Source organism: Thamnophis sirtalis, unplaced genomic scaffold (assembly GCF_051295495.1).
Source record: "Thamnophis sirtalis isolate CommonGarterSnake01/CBP01778 unplaced genomic scaffold, rThaSir2_p1.2 scaffold_6, whole genome shotgun sequence".
In the NCBI taxonomy this organism is placed as follows: Eukaryota; Metazoa; Chordata; class Lepidosauria; order Squamata; family Natricidae; genus Thamnophis; species Thamnophis sirtalis.
The window spans coordinates 77638133-77646123 of NW_028261386.1; positions in this window are offsets into that span (position 1 = coordinate 77638133).

Sequence of the window (7991 nt, forward strand, 5' to 3'; positions counted from 1 at the left end):
AATCCCCAGAAATAATTATTTAAAATGCTTTTAAATGTAAATATATATTCTAGTTAAAGCATTGGAATAACAGAAGTAGTATAGAAAAGCAGTTCCAAAAAAAGCAGTAAAAAAATACACTATAACACTATAACATCATAACATAGATACTAAGCTGGAAAAATATAATAATCTAAATAATTAAAGTACTTAGGATTCCATCAACCATTACACATTTAAAATGAACATGCCTGATAAATCTTGTTTTGAAAGAAGTTGTATATAGATACCGTGTTTCCCCGAAAATAAGAAAGAGTCTTATTTTCTTTTGCCCCATGAAATATGGCCTTGGGCTTATTATAGGGGGAGAGTTTATTATTTTCTGGGGCAGGAAGAAGCAAGGTGTGCCTTTTACCTTTCCAGCTCCATCACGTTCCTCGCCATTGTGTCCAGGGAAGCCGCTGGTTAAAAAAAAAAAAAAAAAACTTCTTGCAAGTTCAATCAAACTTCTTGAACTCACGAGAAGGGTTTTTTTTTACCAGGGGCTTCCCTGGACACAATGGCGAGGACTGCAACAGACCTGGAAAGGCCTTGCGGCCCAACACCACCCACCTCACACCAATGGTAAAGGGAGCCTGCCTGCTTCCCTTTCCTGATGTCCCTTTAATGAGGGGTAGCAGAGGGGGGAGAAGCGAGATGCGTGTCCTACTGCTACCAGAGGCTGACAACTCTGCTGCATTCCTCGCCCTTTCATCCAGTGAAGCTCCTTGTTAAAAAAAACTCACCAGTTGAACTCATGGGGTTTTTTACAAGGGGCTTCCCTGGACAAAAGAAGGAATGCAGTGAAGCTGTCAGCCTCCAGTAGAACGCAGCAGAGCTGTGCCAGGGCATTGTGAAGCTGGGAGGTGTGCGATCGGGGAGCGGAACAGCCGCCTGGGAAACCCCCTCTCCAGCTGGGCACGCCGCCACTCACCGACCTAGCAGTATCCCAAAGGCGCCAAGCAATGCGAGTGCCTTTGCTCCCTGGTTCCTGCGGCTTGGTGCCTTTGGGATACTGCTAGGTTGGTGAGTGGCACTCTGCCTGGCCAGAGTGGGGTTGTCCAGGGGATTTATTTTGGGGGGGACTTATATTTTTGCCCACCTGAAAAATGTGGCATGGCCTTAGTTTCAGGATATGTCGTATTTTCGGGGAAACACGGTAATACCACTTTAAGGAAGGTTCTGTTTTTGATAACTACCTGATGAATCTGGTAAGGTATCCATCATTCAGAATTCTCCAAGTTATACAAGACATCATTTCTGGATAGCTATGTGCAATACTGAGTTTTGAATGCAATAATAAGATGTGGGCAAAGATGGAATATAGAGATTTTTAGAAGAGATTGCCATTTTCCTGCTTATTTATATATTTAATTCTTTACCTTCCCTACATATAGCTTTTTCTAACCAGGCAAATAGAATTGGAGGGGGGGGGAGGAAAAATTATCAAGAGAACACCATTAAGAGAAAGTATGGTTGTAATTGTTATTACAGTAGTTTATTTTTGAGCTACTTTGTTTTGTATGAAACTGAATTCCTCCAATATCATTACAGTATTTTGATCCACATTTTTCTTTGCCAGTGTTTAATTGCTAACGGTAAAGTGATGCAGTGGCCCAGTGGCTAAGACTCTGAACTTGTTGATCAGAAAGGTAAGCAGTTCACCGATTTGAATCCCTAGTGCCGCGTAACAGAGTAACTCCTGTTATTTGTCCCAGGTTCTGCCAACTTAGCAGTTCAAAAGCATGTAAAAATGAAAGTAGAAAAATAGGAAAATAACAGCGCTCCCTGCTGCTCCGTGCACCCTCGGCATCTAGTCATGCCGGCCACATGACCACTGAGATGTCTTTGGACAGCGCTGGCTCTTCAGCTTTGAAACAGAGATGGGTACCATCTCCTAGATAGGGAACGACTAGCACATATGTACAAGGGGAACCTTTACCCTTAATTGCTAAATTGAAAAAGGACAGGTGTTGATAATGTTTTTTAGTTGCTTTTCTTAATTTGCTTTCCATCTTGTAGGAGCCACAGTAAAGGGTTAACCTCTGGGTGAATAACCTGAACACGGAGAAAATCACAACATTAATCTTCCAGGCAGAACAAACATTTCAAGAAAAGAAAAAATGCTGCATACAAAGGGTGTGTTTCTAATGCCATGAGAACAGTGCATCCTTGTAAAAATATAACTTACATAATAGAGGTAATAGAAGTATTTATTTAAACTCATCAGAAGTGGCAGTTGCATAGGACAAATTTATCTTTGTGTCTGTCTGACTCATGTGCAAGTTATTGATCTGCAAAGGATTTCATAATTATTTGAAGGATAACCTTCTTTGGGTCTGCTAATGGCCATCTCCTTGCATTGTCATGCTTGATAAAATGCCTGGGTCTTGTCAAATTATATCACTAAGCCTTAACAAAAATAACTCCAACCATGATGATACATACAATCCTTCCAACCAATTGCTAGAAGGCCAAAAATAGATGTCAGCCATATAAGATGTAAGAAGTATGAAGATTGCCTTACGGCTCTGTCTCAATGTGCTGCATTGGTTCACCTCTAGGGAGCACTGAGATGATGATGATGATGATGATGATGATGATGATGATGATGATGATGATGATGTTGTTGTTGTTGTTGTTGTTGTTGTTGTTGTTCACAAATTACAACCACTGAGCAAAGCACTACAGCTGTTATGCCCCTATGCAGATAAACAGGGCATTGCCTTACTTTGAAGGAACATTTTGAACCAAACTTCAGGGAAGCTAAGTGCCCCTTTGAAGATCTGCACACAATGAATAACTAACTAGACAACCGGTTGGGTCAACATTTCAGAGATATTTCCTCAAATAAACAAAAATGGAATGACCAAGGGTGGGAAGAAAAGCAGTGGAAGCAGGAGTGATTTCTGACTTCCCGCTGGTTCCTCATTGAGTTTCCTTGTGGTAATCTGGCAGGGAGTATTGAAAAGCCAGCCTGCCTGCCTTTCCAGTTCCTTTCCCTTCCCTTTCCAGCAATGGCTGCTACTGGTAGGGGAATAAAGCAATGGATTGCAAGGCTGGCTGGGAAACTGTCATGCAACATTGAAAATTAAGATCACATGACTGAAGCAGCAGTGCAGCACCAGCCAGCACTGAAGCAGTCACAACCTTCCCAAGTTTCATTCTGTTGTGAACCATGGATCCTGGATTTTGGATACATTCTGTAATTAGTCCTTTTGAGTACCTTGGTTCAAAAATTGTTGCCCGTGATGCTCTATTTCACCCAGTCATGATGAGAGTTTTAGTAGTATATAGATTCTAAAGATATATAAAAGGCATTTAAACTTACTGGTAATTGCTAAACTTTTCCATTTCTCTTTCATGAAAAGCAAAGATCATAATAAATCTGTAAAACAGGACTTTAGTGTTCATAAAAACACCTGGAAGAATTCTCAGTAATTCACAAAAACCTATGAGAACAAAGGAAGAGATATGTATCTGTCTCTAACCCAAAATAGGCAGGAGAGCCACTCATTCATTTATGAAAAATGATTTTTTATAATGCTAACCAGAACAACATTAAGGGAAAGTAGAAGGGGGATATTATTTGCCTTTCAGTCCATGTATGATTATGTCTCAGGAACAGCTATATTACCAACCGACTGATTTCATAAAGAATAAGAGTAGACCATGTGTTGATTTTTGTGTGCTCTATCACTGCAAACAAAATTTCAAAATTACATTTTTGTTGTAACAATCTTAATCATTTTTAGCACTGGTATTTCAATCTATATATAATTTTTTTGGCTCCAAATAACATCTAAAATGTTTCTTCTGATACAGACTTTCCCATATAGTTGCAACTAAGGAAAATTCTAATTCAGCTGATGCCTGCTATCACTGAACTACTGCTAATTTCAGTTAAAGGAACTCACTATTGGGCCATCTAAAACTGCAAGCCGAGTAATTTCGCAAGATTCTCCTTTTAAAAAATTTCTTCATATTACATTACATGAATCTACACTCTTAAAACAACTTTTGAAATTCTAGTTGCACCACTTACAATTGGATTCACATTTCCACACTTTTAGGCCTACTGTTGGCCTTTTAGCTGAAATAGGAAACATCAGAATTCAGTTCCTCTTTCAGCTCACCTTGAAAGTGACTAAAGTAGTTCGCTCCACTATAATTTTGAAAGAACTGTATTGGGATCCTTGTTTATTGGAGATTTGGTTACAAGAGTTGCTCTAAATGCTGCAAAATATGTAGGACAACAGTGGGTCACCAATTTATTGGTTATCCAATAAAAGTTTATATTATGGGACAACCAAACTTTAAGAATAGCTAGTTAAGTCCATGTTGTGGGCAAAGTAGATTTTTCATGATTGCTTTACCTTAAATCAACTTAATTCAGTGTGATTAACACATTTGTATTGAATTCAATCCAGAAATACCATGAACCTTTTATTTTTAAAAGAATTACTTGACAAAGTGTTCCAAATTCACGAATGGGATCAGGCAAATGTAATTAAAACCTCTATCTTGACAGTTTATTCTACTTTAGAAACATGCTTATACCATCATCACTCTCAAAGATACTATGTTTTTTTTAACTATACTTGTTAGTCATCATTTTGTATTTCTTGATGATTGAAATCTTCAGTGAGCAGAAAATAGAATTATACATCTCATTACCATTAACACAGTGACCTGATTCCTATATTGGACTTAACAAAAGCATGAGTTCTTTAGCTTCACATTTTAACCTAGCCAATGTGCTTCATAAATAATGGTTTGTGATTATTAACCCAGATAATGTTAAGCCAGAAAGCATCACGTACAAGCGTATAATGTTTGAGTTTACTCTAGGGTTAGTAGATCTGGCAGCAAAAATCTAGGCAATCACTTGATAGCAGCAGAAAGAAAAACCCATCCTTTGCTGTCATCTGGCCTGGTGTTTTGCAGGTCAGATTTGGCATAATCTTAGTTCATGAATTCTGAGCCACACTAACAGCACAATGCTTAAATTCAATCAGAATGACAAACCATAGCTAGTCCTGTGTTAACCCAGCCAACGAAATGTGTTTGGCAGTTTCATGTATGTTTCTTACCAATAAAATATAAATTTACAAGAAACACCACAAATTGCTACAGATAGCAATTCCATAATACTTACCATTAAAAATATTTTCAAAGGCAGATCACTAGTTCAACTTCAGATCAATTGTTACTCCTGAATTGTGTGACATACACCCCTCCTCCTTTTGTGTCAAAAAGATGTTTAATGTATTCAGGAAAGCAGTCCACTTTTTTTTTTCAATTCTAGTTTGATTCTGATTTTCCTGTTTTTGAGTTGTAAATTATCCAGAGCTCTAGAAAGACAGCAAAGGGGAAACCACTTTTTTCCTGAAACGCTTCCATTAAAATGCCTATTTCATTAAGAATGCAAGTTGCACTTTTGATGGAGAGGAAAAAGTCAGCCTACAAGCAAAGCTGGGAAACATAATGGATGCCAATCAGACAATAATTCATTTGAGAACATTCCCAATATTTAAACCAAGGCCGCTTCATAAAAATCTGTCACAACTGGGCAGGAGGAAAAATGAACTAGATGAAACTTATTATTGATCAATCACCTTTACAGAAGCATACTTATCCACACAAAATCTGGCTATGGTAATAAAGGAGGACAAACTGACTGTTTGTATAGCTGAAGGCATTCGGAGCAGCATTTCGGAAAGGCCAAATTAAGGCTCGGTGGTGCCCTAAGCATTGCCAAATCTTGGTGCCCCCCCCCTCCTTTGTACATACTGTACAAATCTTCACTGGATGGTTTTTTTTTTCCTTTCTCAACTTTGTGGTGCCCCCCTTGTGCCTGGTGCCTTAAAGTATGTGCTTAGTCTGCTTAATGGTTAATACACCACTGATTCCGGATCAAGGCACCAAGTGAAGTTACGGCAATTCGCGCTATCTCTGTGTGATAGGTAACCACGCTCGTTTTACACCGTGTCTCTTATCGCCTTCATCGCCCGGCCAGCCCAGCTATTTATAAGGCTCTATTTTAACCTGTCCCGTTCATTGGTTGTCGATCTTTATGACAGCACAATCGCGCCCAGGGCAAAGTTCCACCGCCCGCCCTTCGTTTGCCCCCGCCCCGAGAGAACGAAACTAGACGGGAGAGGAGCGGTAGGCTCTCAGTTTACAGAGGCGGAAGTTTCCGCCTGCGATTCTTTTATGTACAGAGGCTTAATTTGACCTCCTCTTAGGCTTGGCTCTTTTTTTCCTTTTCTTTTTTTGCGCAGCAAGCGGCGCCCTCGCCGCCTCTGACAACGTGGACAAAGGACAGGTGGTTTAGGAGTTCCGTCGTCGACTTCTCCGAGGAAGTGGTGGCGGGGTAGATGAAATCGGAGGGGAAGGTCCAAACTGACAGACAACACCCCCCCCCCTCCGCCGCCTCCGCTTTCCTTTTCTGAAATATATTTTGAGTCGGAGTTTTGTTTTGGGTTTTTTAATCACGGAACTTCCACGATTTGAAAAGATGCCGTGATCTTTTCGGTACTTCAAACGAAGTTTACTGATGGGGCAACACTGAGGAGGAGGGCGGGTCCCGCTGAGTAGGAATACTTAAGAGTGGGCTATTAAACATTTTCATGCCTCTGTATCCAGGCTGCAAAATAATCCACGGAACAAGAGGACCTGCTGTTGTAAAGAAATGTTCCGTGAGAACAATGTGTTGCTTTTATCTGCCCTGATTCTTATTCTCAGGGATCCTGAAATCTTTAGACTAGAGGCCATACCTTCCTGAGGCCATGTAAAATTGTACAAATATCACTGCAGGCATTCCGTTTCAAGAACTTTTTTCCTCTGGCAAATTGGTTAGGAAGGGGAGGGGGAAAAATGGGGAGGTGATCCAAGTTGGTACCATCAGTATCTCCTTGGGTTAAATTATCTCCTTCAGTCATGCAAATCAGGATTTATCAAATGCAGGAGAGGATGTAGGTGAGATAAGGACTTGCCCAAAAGTTCCTGGGAAGAAAAAGCAGATCCTTGTGAGTTTTCATTTTAGGCAGATCCGGGAATTCTACATCTCAGAACTTGATATGCCTCACCAAAAAAGGGATGTGAAGCCAGCCTTGCAAGTGTTGTGTAACAGTGATGCAACAATCAGTGTCACTGTTTCGAGTAGGAGTTACTTTCATGCTGCAGACTCAAACAAGTATGTAGTTGGGCAATTGTGGCAGAAATGAACAAAATTGTAATTGCACGTTTTCTGCAAGATGCCAAGTGCTTAATACAATAAGCATCATACTAAACCCAACCACATTTTTTTTTAATCAGGGAGTTTTCAATTTATGCTCATCTTGAATGGAATCTCAAATAAAAAGGTGTGTTTGAAGATGTGTTCAAGATTAATCCCCAAAACAAGACACTGTGACTTAAAAATAGTTTCTCATGGTAATTTTTTATATGCCATCATAGCTGCATTGACAGCAAACATCAAGCATCTTTTCTTTCCTCTTAAAACAAATAGCTCATATAATCAAATGGGGTAGCTTGGAAAGTAATTTTCCTTCTCACTTCTAGGAAATAGATAATGATTGAATAACCATTATTGAAGTTCCAACCATTGATTGACTTTGAGTCATGGGAGCCTTAGATCTGTTCTGCAATTTAATTTGAATTTCTTGAACAAAGTTATGCAAGTGTGTTATTTTTGCTTCCCTCTAGTCAAATGTAAAGGTATCCATTCCAGTAAAATCACATTACCCCATATTTGCTGTGACAGAACCAGCCTTTCTGCTAATTCTTCTGTAGTTCAACCTCCTCCTCACTAGAGTTAATTAAGGGTTAACTAGAGTGAGTTAGTTAAGTTAATAGGAATTGATGACACAGAAGATCTCAAAAATGAAATGATATGGATATTTTATCCACCATATTTTCCAAATAAGAAGTATGTTTTGATATCAGCACCAATAATTATAGCTATGGAG